This window comes from Bufo gargarizans, chromosome 2 (assembly GCF_014858855.1).
Source record: "Bufo gargarizans isolate SCDJY-AF-19 chromosome 2, ASM1485885v1, whole genome shotgun sequence".
NCBI classification, from domain to species: Eukaryota; Metazoa; Chordata; class Amphibia; order Anura; family Bufonidae; genus Bufo; species Bufo gargarizans.
The window spans coordinates 461,216,084-461,231,276 of NC_058081.1; positions in this window are offsets into that span (position 1 = coordinate 461,216,084).

Below are 15,193 nucleotides of genomic sequence, written 5' to 3' on the forward strand. Positions count from 1 at the left end.
ATATGTGTGAGAAGTAGTTTGCAATCAAAATGTGTAAAAAATGGCCTGCGAAATCCGAAAGGTGTACGTTGGAATTTGGGCCCCTTTGCGCACCTAGGCTGCAATAAAGTGTCACACATCTGGTATCGCCGTACTCAGGAGAAGTTGGGGAATGTGTTTTGGGGTGTCATTTTACATATACCCATGCTGGGTGAGAGAAATATCTTGGCAAAAGACAACTTTTCCCATTTTTTTATACAAAGTTGGCATTTGACCAAGATATTTATCTCACCCAGCATGGGTATATGTAAAATGACACCCCAAAACACATTCCCCAACTTCTCCTGAGTACGGCGATACCAGATGTGTGACACTTTTTTGCAGCCTAGATGCGCAAAGGGGCCCAAATTCCTTTTAGGAGGGCATTTTTAGACATTTGGATCCCAGACTTCTTCTCACACTTTCGGGCCCCTAAAAAGCCAGGGCAGTATAAATACCCCACATGTGACCCCACTTTGGAAAGAAGACACCCCAAGGTATTCAATGAGGGGCCTGGCGAGTTCATAGAATTTTTTTTTTTTGCATAAGTTTGCGGAAATTGATTATTTTTTTTGTTTTTTTCTCACAAAGTCTCACTTTCCGCTAACTTAGGGCAAAAATTTCAATCTTTCATGGACTCAATATGCCCCTCAGCGAATACCTTGGGGTGTCTTCTTTCCGAAATGGGGTCACATGTGGGGTATTTATACTGCCCTGGCTTTTTAGGGGCCCTAAAGCGTGAGAAGAAGTCTGGAATATAAATGTCTAAAAATTTTTACGCATTTGGATTCCGTGAGGGGTATGGTGAGTTCATGTGAGATTTTATTTTTTGACACAAGTTAGTGGAATATGAGACTTTGTAAGAAAAAACAAACAAAAAAAATATATATATTTCCGCTAACTTGGGCCAAAAAAATGTCTGAATGGAGCCTTACAGGGGGTTGATCAATGACAGGGGGGTGATCACCCATATACACTCCCTGATCACCCCCCTGTCATTGATCACCCCCCTGGTAAGGCTCCATTCAGACGTCCGTATGATTTTTACGGATCCATGGATCGGATCCGCAAAACACATGCGGACGTCTGAATGGAGCCTTACAGGGGGGTGATCAATGACGGGGTGATCAGGGAGTGTATATGGGTGATCACCCCCCTGTCATTGATCACCCCCCTGTAAGGCTCCATTCAGACGTCCGTATGATTTTTACGGATCCATGGATACATGGATCGGATCCGCAAAACACATGCGGACGTCTGAATGGAGCCTTACAGGGGGGTGATCAATGACGGGGTGATCAGGGAGTGTATATGGGTGATCACCCCTCTGTCATTGATTACCCCCCTGTAAGGCTCCATTCAGACGTCCGCATGTGTTTTGCGGATCCGATCCATGTATCCATGGATCCGTAAAAATCATACGGACGTCTGAACGGAGCCTTACAGGGGGGTGATCAATGACAGTGGGGTGATCAATGACAGGGAAGTGATCAGGAAGTCTATATGCGTGATCACCCCCTTGTCATTGATCACCCCCCTGTAAGGCTCCATTCAGACGTCCGCATGTGTTTTGCGGATCCGATCCGTGGATCCGTAAAAATCATACGGACGTCTGAATGGAGCCTTACAGGGGGGTGATCAATGACAGGGGGGTGATCAGGGAGTCTGTATGGGGTGATCAGTGGTTCATAAAGGGTTAATAAGTGACAGGGGGGGGTGTAGTGTAGTGTAGTGGTGTTTGGTGCTACTTTACTGAGCTGCCTGAGTCCTCTGGTGGTCGATCCAAACAAAAGGGACCACCAGAGGACCAGGTAGCAGGTATATTAGACGCTGTTATCAAAACAGCATCTAATATACCTGTTAGGGGTTAAAAAAATCACATCTCCAGCCTGCCAGCGAGCGATCGCCGCTGGCAGGCTGGAGATCCACTCGCTTACCTTCCGTTCCTGTGAGCGCGCGCGCCTGTGTGCGCGCGTTCACAGGAAATCTCGGCTCTCGCGGGAGGACGCGTATATGCGTCCACCCAGAAGAACAGGGCCGCCGGCAGGACGCAATCCTGCGTACGGCGGTTCTGAGAAAGTTAATTCCGGTATTGAGATCCAATACTGGAATCCTGCTCACATTCTAGGACAGGTTGCTTGTGACCATTTTATATCATTCAAGAAGATCCCCTTAAAATGCCTAATAGTACCTGCTTCATAAAATATGTCTTCCTCTTAGTGGGAACTAGTCAAATCAGAACTGTGTGAATTGTGTCCTCCGCCACAAGTGTAAAAAGGTCAGTTCCTGAAATAAACTACGGTATATCAAAGGTCTGCAAACTGTTTTTCTCCAGCAACCCACAGCATACTCTTACCCTGGGTTCACACCTGAGCGTTTTACAGCGCGTTCAAACGCGCTGTAAAACGCTCAAGACATGAAATCCAATGCTTCCCTATGGGAAGGGTTCACACCTGGGCGTTTTACAGCGCGTTCCTACGCGCTGTAAAACGCCCGACGCTCAAACAAGTGCTTGAGCTTTTTTTTGGGCGTTTGTCGCGCGTTTTGGCCCATAGACTTCAATGGGAACGCGCAACGCTTGATTTTAGCGCGTTTTTGACACATAAAACGCGCGTTCGAACGCGCGTCTTGGATTTTGCAACATGCTGGAAAAGGCACAACACCAGGTGCAAAGCACAGTTTTGGAGAGAAGCCAGCATGGAGGAGTCCGGCTGTGACACAGAGACCCTCATCAGGCTGGTGCAAGCCAAACGCTGCCTGTATGATACGCAGGATGGCAACTACAAAAATCGGAGGAGCAGGCAGCAGGCCTGGGAGGATATTGCCAAAAGCATCTGGCCAGATTGGAGCAGTTTAACCAAGACAGTGAAACAGGGAAAAGGTATTTCCATGTGTGTTGTAAAGTGAAAGTAAACTCCTTGTGTGCAGTGGTGTCCCAACTATATGTAATAGCCCTGGCCAGCTCTACCTGCAGCCCTCTAGCTGTTGTCAAACGCCACCTCCACAAATGCTGGGCTGTATTTTACTTGCTGGAGCCTGTGCAGGCATGCATGGACTTGGATTTTTTAGCAACAGCTAGAGGGACGCAGCATCACCATCCCTGTTCTTGTATATGGGCACTCAGTGGCCTTAGTTTACAAAGAATAATGTGCACATTACATGTTGTAATAGTGTCCCCTCGCCCCTTTATTTTTTAGTACTGTCCTGGTTCACCCTCCCCCACATTCTGGTACAATGCAATGGGCCAGTATGATCAATTTGCAGTGGTTCCACTATCTTGTGCCAGACTGCGCTCTTTCAATCCGCAAATGTAGTGGCATTTTGAAATGTAGGCCTAAGTTTGGGTTGAGGGATTAGAATCCTAAGTTGTTATTGATATTGTGTATTTTTTAGAATGAGACTGTTTGTGGGCTCTGGGTGGCAAGGCATATGTTAGGTGTTTGGGTTTGTAACGTGCCAGTATTGGGCACCTTGATGGGATCCGTTATTTCACCCTCCTTGGCTTATATTCTACTGGCCGAGTATTGGCCACTTAAATGGGACACATAATTTCGCCCATATTTCTAAACCCTTGTTAATGGGCGACTATTGATGGCCACTATAGGGGCATCCTCAAGGGGCACTATATAGGAAAAAAAAAAAACAAATGCACAAAAGATCGTTTCCAAATTTTTCATTTAGCCCTAGTCATAATCAAACAAATTAGAAAATCAAATAATATGTAAACACACTTTTCTGACAAAAAATATAAATGAACAGAAACTTAGATGGCTTCCAATTGCCATGGTAACGCCCCATGTGGGCTCACAAAATATGTGTTGAAGTGGTCCCGGACAGCTGCACCGTGCCGGGTCCCACGCACACCGCTCTGATTCCGACTCTCCAAGGAATGGCTGAGGGAATCTTCGAAATTAAACCCATCCCGTAGACGTACAAAATTGTGCAGAGCACACGCTGCCTTCACGGCCGAGATAGCGGTCTCCAATTTGAAATAAATGGGCGAATGGAGAAAGCGCCATTTGTTCGCTAAAATCCCAAAGGCGCACTCCACCACCCTGCGTGCCCTTGTCAGCCGGTAATTAAATACCCGCCTGGCAATGGAGAGTCCCCGGCTGGAGTACGGCCTCATCAGATGCTCCCCCAGCGCAAAGGCCTCGTCCCCCATAAAAACGAAGGGCATAGCGGGAAAAGTGGTCCCAGGCAGTGTGGTGTTCCCCGGGAGGTCCAGCTCATTATTATTGAGCATTTGCCCAAAGGCCGAATGCCCGAAAACAGCGGAGTCTGAGCTGCTGCCGTAGGACCCCACATCAATGTATCGGAAGCAATAGTTTGCATCAGCCACCGCAAAAAGAACAAAAGAAAAATATTTTTTATAATTAAAAAATTGACTCCCGCTCCTTATGGGCTTCTGAACGCGGATATGCTTGCCCGTCTATTGCGCCGACACAGTTTGGGAAATTGCAGGATTGGAAAAACAGATCCGCAATTTGCAGCCAGTCCTCCTTCTGTGGTTGGGCCATCACAGCAGGATGAAGGACGTCCCAAATTGCCACGCAGGTTTCACGGATGATCATGCTGGCTGTGGACTTCCCAATGAGAAAGGCGAAGTGTAGACTGGCCAATGACTGTCCGGTAGCTAAATACCTGAAACAAATGTAAGAAAATAAAGAGATATTAACGGATGCTTTTTATTTCGTTTTTCATAGTCAACACTATCAAAGGCAAATGGAAAAGCCTGAAAGACGCCTTTATCCGCCATCGCCGCAAACAAAAGGAGCAGAGGAGCGGATCCTCCCCAGGCGGACGCTCCAGTTATGTGCATGCAGCACAAATGTCATTTTTGATATCGTGCACCGAAATGCGGAGGTGAGTCAAGGGCATACACATTGAGGAGAGGATGTGGTATGACATTACATACATTCAATTTCATATGGGGAACATACTTACCTATATTTTCCACTTCACAGCACCGATAGTAGCTGGGAACCCAGCCAGGCGCAAGCTGATGAGGAAGAGGACGAGGGCACAATGGACAGTGAGCCGGGCCCATCTATGGGGCCAATGAGTCCTCCAGCCCCCCCCCCCCACTCCGACTTTCGTCAGCCCCATGCAGACTGTCCAAGCCGTACCAGAGGCAACTCGGCAGACCAGACATAAAAGGAGGAGAACGGAGAGACAGGAGGACCGCCTAATCGGCTGCCTAGATGCCCTGGCACATCCTGTGCCCAAACTTAGCAGCGACGCATATTTTCTCCTGAGTCTAGAGGAGAAAATGCTGCATGTGCCGAGACATCTGATCACCAAAGTAAGGGAGGAGGTGACTAACACCATAGACAAGTATTGCCTCCCTTACGAGCTAGCAACGTCTAGCACTGCCCCACAGCATCCCCCACAGCAGCCACCACAATATGGCCACCAATATGGGGCACAATATTGCCCACAATATGGCCCACTACATCCCCAACATGCACAACAACACCCTCACACATACCCAGCACACACATACACACAAAGTAACATACAACACCCTCTTGAGACATGGCAGACACAACACACATCATACCCATATCCCTCTTCAAGCACGGGCCCAAGCACCTCCACCATCACCACCACTGAAATGCCACCCGCCAATCAGTCTCGCGGAGCCAGAGAAACACGGCGGTATCCCGAGGCAGAGTTTTCTGGGCCGCAATATGAAACCCTTTGAGAAACGGAGAAGAGGGAAATTCTCCGGCTCAAGGGTTTGGGAGTAGAGATGAGCGAACTTCTGTTTTAAGTTCGGCGTCTAAAGTTCGGGGGCGGGTTAGCGGAGAATCCCGATCTGGAACCGGATATGGATTCCGACTTCCGTTGTGGTCCGTGGTAGCGGAATCAATAATGGCCGATTATTGATTCCGCTACCACGGACCATGGGAGCCAAAAAGGGCACTTATATAGAAAAATGTTTGTAATATTTTTATGTTATTTATACTACATTGCTCCTTTGTTTGTAAAACAGTTTAAACACATTTTATTTGGAAATGTATGATGTGAATACATTCACCAAAGTTAAAAAAATTGAAGCAACTGTTTGGACTATTTTTGGAAAGTGAGGGGTAAAACATGGCCAAATGTGGATACATGATGCATGTATGGGATATCTATGCCACACGTTGACAACATACACATCACATACCCCCCGCACAAACACTCATACGTCACAAACAGCAAGAGAAACAGGGCGAAACTCAGATCATGGCACAACACACTGCAAATGGTTTAAATGGCCACAATAATAGGCTACTTACCGCAAAGTAATGACCAGTCTTTCCACTGGTGGGATGCAGTCCCGCATGAAGGTGTCCTGACGCTGCAAATGAGGAGACAACAGAACCCGGAGCTCGTCAAAGCTGGGAAACAATAAAATGTTCATAGTTAACTATACAAAAAGCACAAAACACTTAGCTTAACCATTGCAAAAACATTGCAACCACGTATACGTACTAACCTGTGGATGGACATCCTGGTGTAGTCAAAAAACTTGTCCAATGAGCAAATATGTATGCCAACCTCCGTGCCCATGAGGACAACACTGCAGTCAATCACAGAAACGCGCGTCAAACGCGCGTTTACTATTGCAAAAAACGCGCATAAAACGCGCGTCTCAGAAACGCTCAGGTATGAACCCAGACTTAGAGCTAAAGCTGGAGACCTGTAGGTTTCAGAACATTGATGTGCAGGGTTACATTTTTGATTTAATATGTGTAGATATTTCCCCCATCCCCCTCTCAGAATGCACACCTAATATGCCCAGTGCTGGTGAGAAGCCACTTCTAGAGATCTGCACAGATCACTCTGTTGCCTGTGTACAAGATGATCCTGGGTGTGGGCATTGCACTACTGAGCATATGTAACTACCATTCTGCGACAGAATCAATGGAACACCAGGGGGCGCCATAATATGTATGTAACATCAATGTCTAGACATAGAAGCATTATTTTTAAAATTAGTTACCAAACAACCTCTCAATCAAAAAGTCAGTACTTCTCATAATCAATTTTCTTTTGAGGGTAGGGGACATTAAAGGGGTTCTTCAGCTTTCAAACATTTTTTGGGCATCCACCCTACTGGGAAGCATAATTACTTACTCCCTGCCACAGGGTTCCATCTGCTTCGGTTCACCACACTTTGGTCCCCCCTGTCAATAACTGGCCACAGCGGTGAAGCACCACTTGGGAGACGTGTCACTGCTACAGCCAGTCACTTACTGTAGAGCCGTATGTAATCCCTGTCCACTCTGGAGCGTGGCGAACCAAAGGATCCGCAACTGAGCGGCGGGAAGCAAGTAAGTCTTCTGTCCAAAAGTGTTTGAAAGCTGGACAACCCCTTTAACCTTTCCATTGTTCTTACTATTAAAATAAACGTTATTCACAGTTCTGATAGCTATAGATGTCAGGTAGTCACTAGTGTAACTTCATTATAATGTAGTCACAGAGTACCTTCACCAGTCTACTGATGATCATTAAAAAATCACCCAATTTGTGCCCTTAAAAAGCAATTAACAATGGGGCTGGGCAGGACAAGGAAAGGGAAATTGACTCACCCTAACATATGCCCTATCAAGGAATAGGCCCTGCCTAGCAAAACAGAATGGCCTCCCCAATAGGTGTGATCCTGTGTCAGGAACCTCCTGATAGGACCTATATGTCCCTAACAAGGGATAGATACCACCACCCGAGAAGAGACCTAATATGACTACAGTCCAATAGTAATGTCATAAGTCAATGCATGTATCAGAAAATAATAAAGTTACAGCAAAAATAATTGCACATAATACATATATGCTCCCAAATAAACTAGTGGTGTCCAGGTATTGATCACCAGTGGAAAAAAAAAAAGAAGCACATAACCATATGTCCCAGGAATGCAAACTTTGTCCCGATGGGTTTCTCTGAAATCTCATGGCCATAAAGAAAGACAATTCCCACATATTTGGGACCAAATATAATGCATCTGCATCAAATGTCCACAGTTCTGCTACTACTGAGACCCTTTTAAAAATCTACCACACACCATTAATGATAATAAAAGTATAGCTTTCAATCAAATCAAAATAACAGCAGGATAGGCCAATAAACATAACTCGCTTTGACAGAAAGGGGAGGAAATGATTACACTTTCCTAAATCCTAAATGAAATGCCAAGCCTGGAGAGAGTACGATAAGGTATGAGTCTGGGTCAGCACAGGAGCATTGGTGGTGCAGTGGTTGCCATCTTGATGGAAAGTCTGGTCTCTGTCCAACAGATTTAGTGAAACATCTATATTATTTGTAAAACTCAATTTGACAGGTGCCAGGCCCCTTTGATTGAACGCTCCCACCACGCCCCCTCCTCCCTCACCCCTCCGTGACCTTAGCAGATGAAAAGATTGATAGGGTTATTCAATCATTCCCCCACCAGTCCTAAGGTTTAAGAGGGCTCCCCATGTACCCCGGTGTTCTGGAGGGGTCACCATATGCAGCACAGTTTATTTACTACATTGAATAAGTATTGTTTTGTGTGTGTTTGTGGAGAGGGGTCTGTTCCTGTGTGTTGCTGAAAGCAGAATGAGTTTTAGGCTCCATTCACACATCCGCAATTCCGTTCCGCATTTTGCGGAACGGAATTGCGGCCCCATTTCTATGGGGCTGCACGATGTGCGGCACCGATCCGGAATTGCGGACCCGCGCTTCCGGGTCCGCAATTTCAGTCGTGAAAAAAATAGAACATGTCCATATTCTCTTAGTGGCGGCAATGTGCGGTCCGCAAAATGCGGAACGCACATTGCCGCTGTCAGTGTTTTGCGGATCCGTGAATGGACCCTAAGTCTAAGGACTGAAGCTGTATACTCAAAAGTATCACGCCCCTAGGCGTGACTTCTGGCAGTAATTCAATTAAAGGGGTTATCCCACTTCGCCTTTTCATACTTACCTGCTGCCACACTTCCTGGATTCTAGCTGGGGGCAGGCTTCATCTTGATTGAAGTCTTCTCCCAGCCGGGCCGCGCGCTGGACTGAACGAGCACGCCGCCGCGCATGCGCCATGGTGACTTATTCCTGGCCAGTATAGGACAGAGCCGGCATGCGCGTTCGCGGCTCTGTACTATTTTGGCCAGGAAGAAGTCACTATCGCGCATGTGCGGCGGCGTGCGTGTTCAGGACAGTGTGCGGCCGGGAGAAAAGAAGTAGTCTTCTGTGCAGCGCGGCCACCGGGATTCCGAAAAAGAGCGGTGGCCGTAACCAGGGGAGACCGAATGACAACAATGAGGTAAGTGGGGATGAATTTTCTCCTAAACAGTGGGAATTGGCTTATCAAATATATTTACAAAAATGATCACTGTCAAATCATTAACAGATTTAACAGTGATCATTGTGATGGGATAACCCCTTTAAGTTTAAATATCTTTAAAATAAAAAGATATTGAGGTTGTATGAACCTCTTGTATGATTTAAAAAAATATATATTATGAACCTTTTTGTATGACTCTCTTGTATGAAATTAATCTCTTGTATGAATTTCTTAAAATCGTATAAATCTCTTGTATGAATCTATTAAAATAAGAGTTGAGCGGACACCTGTATGTTCGGGTTCGGCCGAACTTGAAAAAAAAGTTCCGGTTCGGGACCCGAACTTGACCCTAAACCCCAATGAAGTCAATGGGGACCCGAACTTTTGGGCACTAAAATGGCTCTAAAATAGTCCTGGAAAGGGCTAGAGGGCTGCAAAAGGCATCAAAATGTGCTTAAGAGCATGACAACTGTTCTGCAAACAAATGTGGATAGGGAAATAACATAAAATATGGAAAAATGTAAAATAACAATCTGGATCTAGGAGGTTGAGGAGGCGGTGGATGTGGCGGTGTAGGTGGAAGCGGCGGTGAAGGAGGAATAGGTAGCCAACACTGATTTGTGTTATTTTTAATTTTTTATTGGGGTATCCCTCAAAATATTGGGACATATAACAAAATAAAACTAAGAATAAGTGCACTTGAGTACAAGAATGGATGGTTGAGGCTGGGATAAATGTCTACTCTGCACAAGGTACGGACAAGTCCTGTGGGATCCATGCCTGGTTCATTTTAATAAACGTAAGCTTGTCCACATTGGCTGCGGCCTGTGATAATGCTCTCTGCCGTGCTAAACACACGTTCACACTATACACTGGCTAGAGGGCAGGTCAGCACCTCCAGGGCTGACAAAGCTTTTCCACATTTGGGCCATGCTAACCCTGCCTTCTCAGGTGCTGGCGGTGCCCCAGCTGCGTTGGCGACCTCTTCCTCTGCCTTCGCCTTGTGCTTCCACTGTGCCCCCGCTGTCAGGTGGAAATGCCATCAGCAGCGTGCGCTTGTTGTCGCGCATCTTCCGATCAATAACAGATGTTTTCACTAAATTTAGTTCCCTGTCAGCAATGCAGAGCAGGGGTTCATTCACGGCAAAAGGGGGTTCATGTCACCCAGCAATACAACAGAGGATTTTGAGAGATTTAGGCCCCTGTCACCCAGGCACAGCAGGGGTTCATTCACGGCAAAAGGGGGTTCATGTCACCCAGCAATACAACAGAGGATTTTGAGAGATTTAGGCCCCTGTCACCCAGGCACAGCAGGGATTCATTCACGGCAAAAGGGGGTTCATGTCACCCAGCAATACAACAGAGGATTTTGAGAGATTTAGGCCCCTGTCAACAATGCAAAACAGGGGTTCATTCACGGCAAAAGGGGGTTCATGTCACCCAGCAATACAACAGAGGATTTTGAGAGATTTAGGCCCCTGTCACCCAGGCACAGCAGGGATTCATTAACGGCAAAAAGAGGTTCATGTCACCCAGCAATACAACAGAGGATTTTGAGAGATTTAGTCCCCTGTCAGCAATGCAGAGCAGGGGTTCATTCACGGCAAAAGGGGGTACATGTCACCCAGCAATAGAACAGAGGATTTTGAGAGATTTAGGCCCCTGTCACCAGGCAGAGCAGGGGTTCATTCACGGCAAAAGGGGGTTCATGTCACCCAGCAATACAACAGAGGATTTTGAGAGATTTAGGCCCCTGTCACCCAGGCACAGCAGGGGTTCATTCACGGCAAAAGGGGGTTCATGTCACCCAGCAATACAACAGAGGATTTTGAGAGATTTAGGCCCCTGTCAACAATGCAGAACAGGGGTTCATTCACGACAAAGGGGGGTTCATGTCACCCAGCAATACAACAGAGGATTTTGAGAGATTTAGGCCCCTGTCACACAGGCGCAGCAGGGATTCATTCACGGCAAAAAGAGGTTCATGTCACCCAGCAATACAACAGAGGATTTTGAGAGATTTAGTCCCCTGTCAGCAAAGCAGAGCAGGGGTTCATTCACGGCAAAAGGGGGTACATGTCACCCAGCAATAGAACAGAGGATTTTGAGAGATTTAGGCCCCTGTCAGCAATGCAGAGCAGGGGTTCATTCACGGCAAAGGGGGTTCATGTCACCCAGCAATAGAACAGGATTTTGAGAGATTTAGGCCCCTGTCACGCAGGGCTACATTCACGGCAAAAGGGGGTTCATGTCACCCAGCAATACAACAGAGGATTTTGAGAGATTTAGTCCCCTGTCACCAATGCAGAGCAGGGGTTCATTCACGGCAAAAGGGGGTTCATGTCACCCAGCAATAGAACAGAGGATTTTGAGAGATTTAGGCCCCTGCCACCCAGGCACAGCAGGGGTTCATTCATGGCAAAAGGGGGTTCATGTCACCCAGCAATACAACAGAGGATTTTGAGAGATTTAGGCCCCTGTCATCCAGGCACAGCAGGGGTTTGTAAACTGGTGCATAGTTCCTCACACTCTGAGGGTGCTAGAAAAGGGAATAAATTCACCTGGTGTGGGTTTTGTCTGCCGTGTCGTAATAGGAAGAGAGAGAAAAGAAAGAGGGATACTCAGACTGTACATTCCAACCAAAAGGATCAGGATTATAGAATAAAAGGCTTCATCACCTGTGAGAGCGTAGGTGTGGTCTACATGCTGGAGTGCCCGTTTGGCCTCCAGTATGTAGGCCGAACCATGCGAAAATTGAAAGTGAGGATTCAGGAACATGTTCGAAACATCGGAAAGGGACTTGAGACACATAGTGTCTCGATGCATTTTAAAAGTAAACATCAGAAAGACCCTAGTGGGGATTGAGCTGGTCAAACCACATTGGCGGGGAGGGAACTCCATCGAGCAGATTAATAGGAGGGAGGTTGAATGGCTCTATTAGATGGATTCATTACCACCAAAAGGGATGAATGTGGAATTTGATTTGAAACCCTGTCTCGCATGAGAGAATTTTCTGTAGCTCCTGCGTGGGCCATGTGAAGATCTGTGGGAGTATTGTGATAGTGATCGCATCCGATTGTAGGAAATCATGCGGTTTGGGATGTGCTCAGTCATTCGTGGAAGGAGGAAGGTGTCCCTAGGAGATGTACAACACCATTGGTGGGGGAGCATCTCGTGGGGTTGGATGAGTGGCCATCCATGAATGAAGGAGGACGTCCCACGATATGTAAACTACTATTGGAGAGCGGTCCTATGATGTGTGAGACTATCACTGGCTGGAATGAGTCATGTGAATCCTTGATATCCCCATTGGTGGGATTGGACCATGTGAGATATGGCACGTAGTACATCAATGAATGAAGGAGGGCGGTCCTATGTCGAATCGACTAAGGGTTGCAACCAACTATGCAGGTGGGTGGTGATATGTCCAGAAAAAACGAAGAAGGTCACGGCACTCCAAAGGCTATTCAGTGTTTTTATTACACCACAAAATCAGCAGCAACGTTTCGACAATAGTCTTTTTCAAGCTTGAAAAAGACTATTGTCGAAACGTTGCTGCTGATTTTGTGGTGTAATAAAAACACTGAATAGCCTTTGGAGTGCCGTGACCTTCTTCGTTTTTTCTGGTATCTGTGGGGTCTATGAGGCCGGGACCTGACGTCACGAGCACCGCCGCAAAGCCTCTTGAATGAATTCATGTAAGTGGTGCTGTCCTACCACTCTTTTTTGGTGATATGTCCAGCTATTTAGAAATGAAGGGACAGCCTCTAGGAGGCGTGCCTGTAGTATTGATTAGATATTGAGTTTTATGGGGGGTGAGGAGTGGAGATAATGAGAAGAGCATGCAATCACTCCAGATATGTGTGCACATTTACCATGAGAATGTTAGTGTTATTTATGTGAAAGTTATGCTATGCTATGCGATCGGAAGCGATTAGTCCAGATATGTCAGTGTATTAGTGAGAAGAATATCGGCTCTAATGTTATGCGATCGGATGTGATTATTCCTGATGTGATCGCATGATATTCGATCGGATGCGATTATTCCGGTGTAGTCCAGAATTGTTTGTGAATACCAGTTAACCAGTATTTTTGTGATATGTATTTTATGTACCTTATTGAGATTTTTTTTATTTTTTATAATGAGCCGAAAGGGCTATGATCATTTTAAGGAGGTGTGGTAACTTACCACCGGCAGGTATATAAAGACCGCCTCTAGGTAGGCAGAGGAGAAACCCCTGACGAAGCTTTCTGAAGCAAAACTCGGGTCGGGTGAATGTTTTGTACATACTGCCTGTTACCATATCCATCTTGTAAGCACAATAAAACCTTGCAGTTGGAACTTTTGTGATAGTGAAGTACAATCTGTGGCACCTTGATTTTTCATAAGGTTCCCAAAGGAAAGGTGAATCTGAGTGAACTGATCGCTTACCCATGTCCATGAAATGTCTGTGAGATCTGGAAGGGAGGATTTTAAGCTTTGTCCTTTACAGCGCGGTCCATTTACAGAAACGCTTTGCTAGATGTGAACATTACCCACTTCACTATTGGAACTCGCGACGCACCAAAAAGAAAGGCAACGTACTAAAGGCTTTTTTATACTTTTATTTCTGCGTTGGATGCCAACCCGCTGTGAACATGCTTCATCCCCATCCTCCTCCAGTAGTGGGCCCTGGCTGGCCAAATTTGTACCTGGCCTCTGCTGTTGCAAAAATCCTCTTTCTGAGCCACTTCTAAAAGACTGGCCTGAAAGTGTTAGAGATGACCCCTCTTCCTCCTCCTCATCCATGGCACTTTTTTGCATTAAAATGGCTTTAAAATAGTCGTTGAAAAGACTAGAAGGATGTAAAAGGCAGTAAAATGTGCTTAAGAGAATGGCAACTGCTCTGCAAACAAAAGTCTCTCCAGCATGTGCAAGGTGGAGTTCCACCTGGTGGGCATATCGCATATAAGGCGGTGAGCGGGAAGGCCAAAGTTACTCTGTAGAGCAGACAGCCGAGCGGCGGCAGGATGAGAACGCCGGAAGCGCGCACAGACGGCCCGCACTTTATGCAGCAGCTCTGACATGTTGGGGTAGTTGTGAATGAACTTCTGCGCCACCAAATTCAGCACATGTGCCAGGCAAGGGATGTGCGTAAAACTGGCTAGTCCCAGAGCTGCAACGAGATTTCGCTCATTATCGCACACCACCAGGCCGGGCTTGAGGCCCACTGGCAGCAACCACTTGTTGTTCTATACCCCACCACAACTCCTACGCGGTGTGGGGCCTGTCCCCCAAACACATCCGTTTCAGAACGGCCTGCTGACATTTACCCCTGGCTGTGCTGAAGTTGGTGGTGAAGGTCTGTCGCTGACCGGATGAGGAGGTGGTAGAAGAGGAGGAGGAAGCCGAGTAGGAAGAGAAGGCAAAGAATTATGCCCTGCGATCCTTGATGGCGGAAGGACGTGCGCCAAACAGCTCTCCGTCTGGGGCCCAGCCGCCACTACATTTACCCAGTGTGCAGTTAGGGAGATATAGCATCCCTGGCCGTGCTTACTGGTCCACGTATCTGTGGTTAGGTGGACCTTGCCACAGATGGCGTTGCGCAGTGCACACTTGATTTTATCCGATACTTGGTTGTGCAGGGAGGGCACGGCTCTCCTGGAGAAGTAGTGGTGGCTGGGAACAACGTACTGTGTGACAGCAAGCATTATGAGCTGTTTGAAGCTGTCCGTCTCCACCAGCCTGAATGACAGCATTTCAAAGGCCTGCAGTTTAGAAATGCTGGCATTCAGGGCCAGGGATCGAGGGTGGCTAGGTGGGAATTTACGCTGTCTCTCAAAGGTTTGTGAGATGGAGAGCTGAACGCTTCCGTGTGATATGGTGGA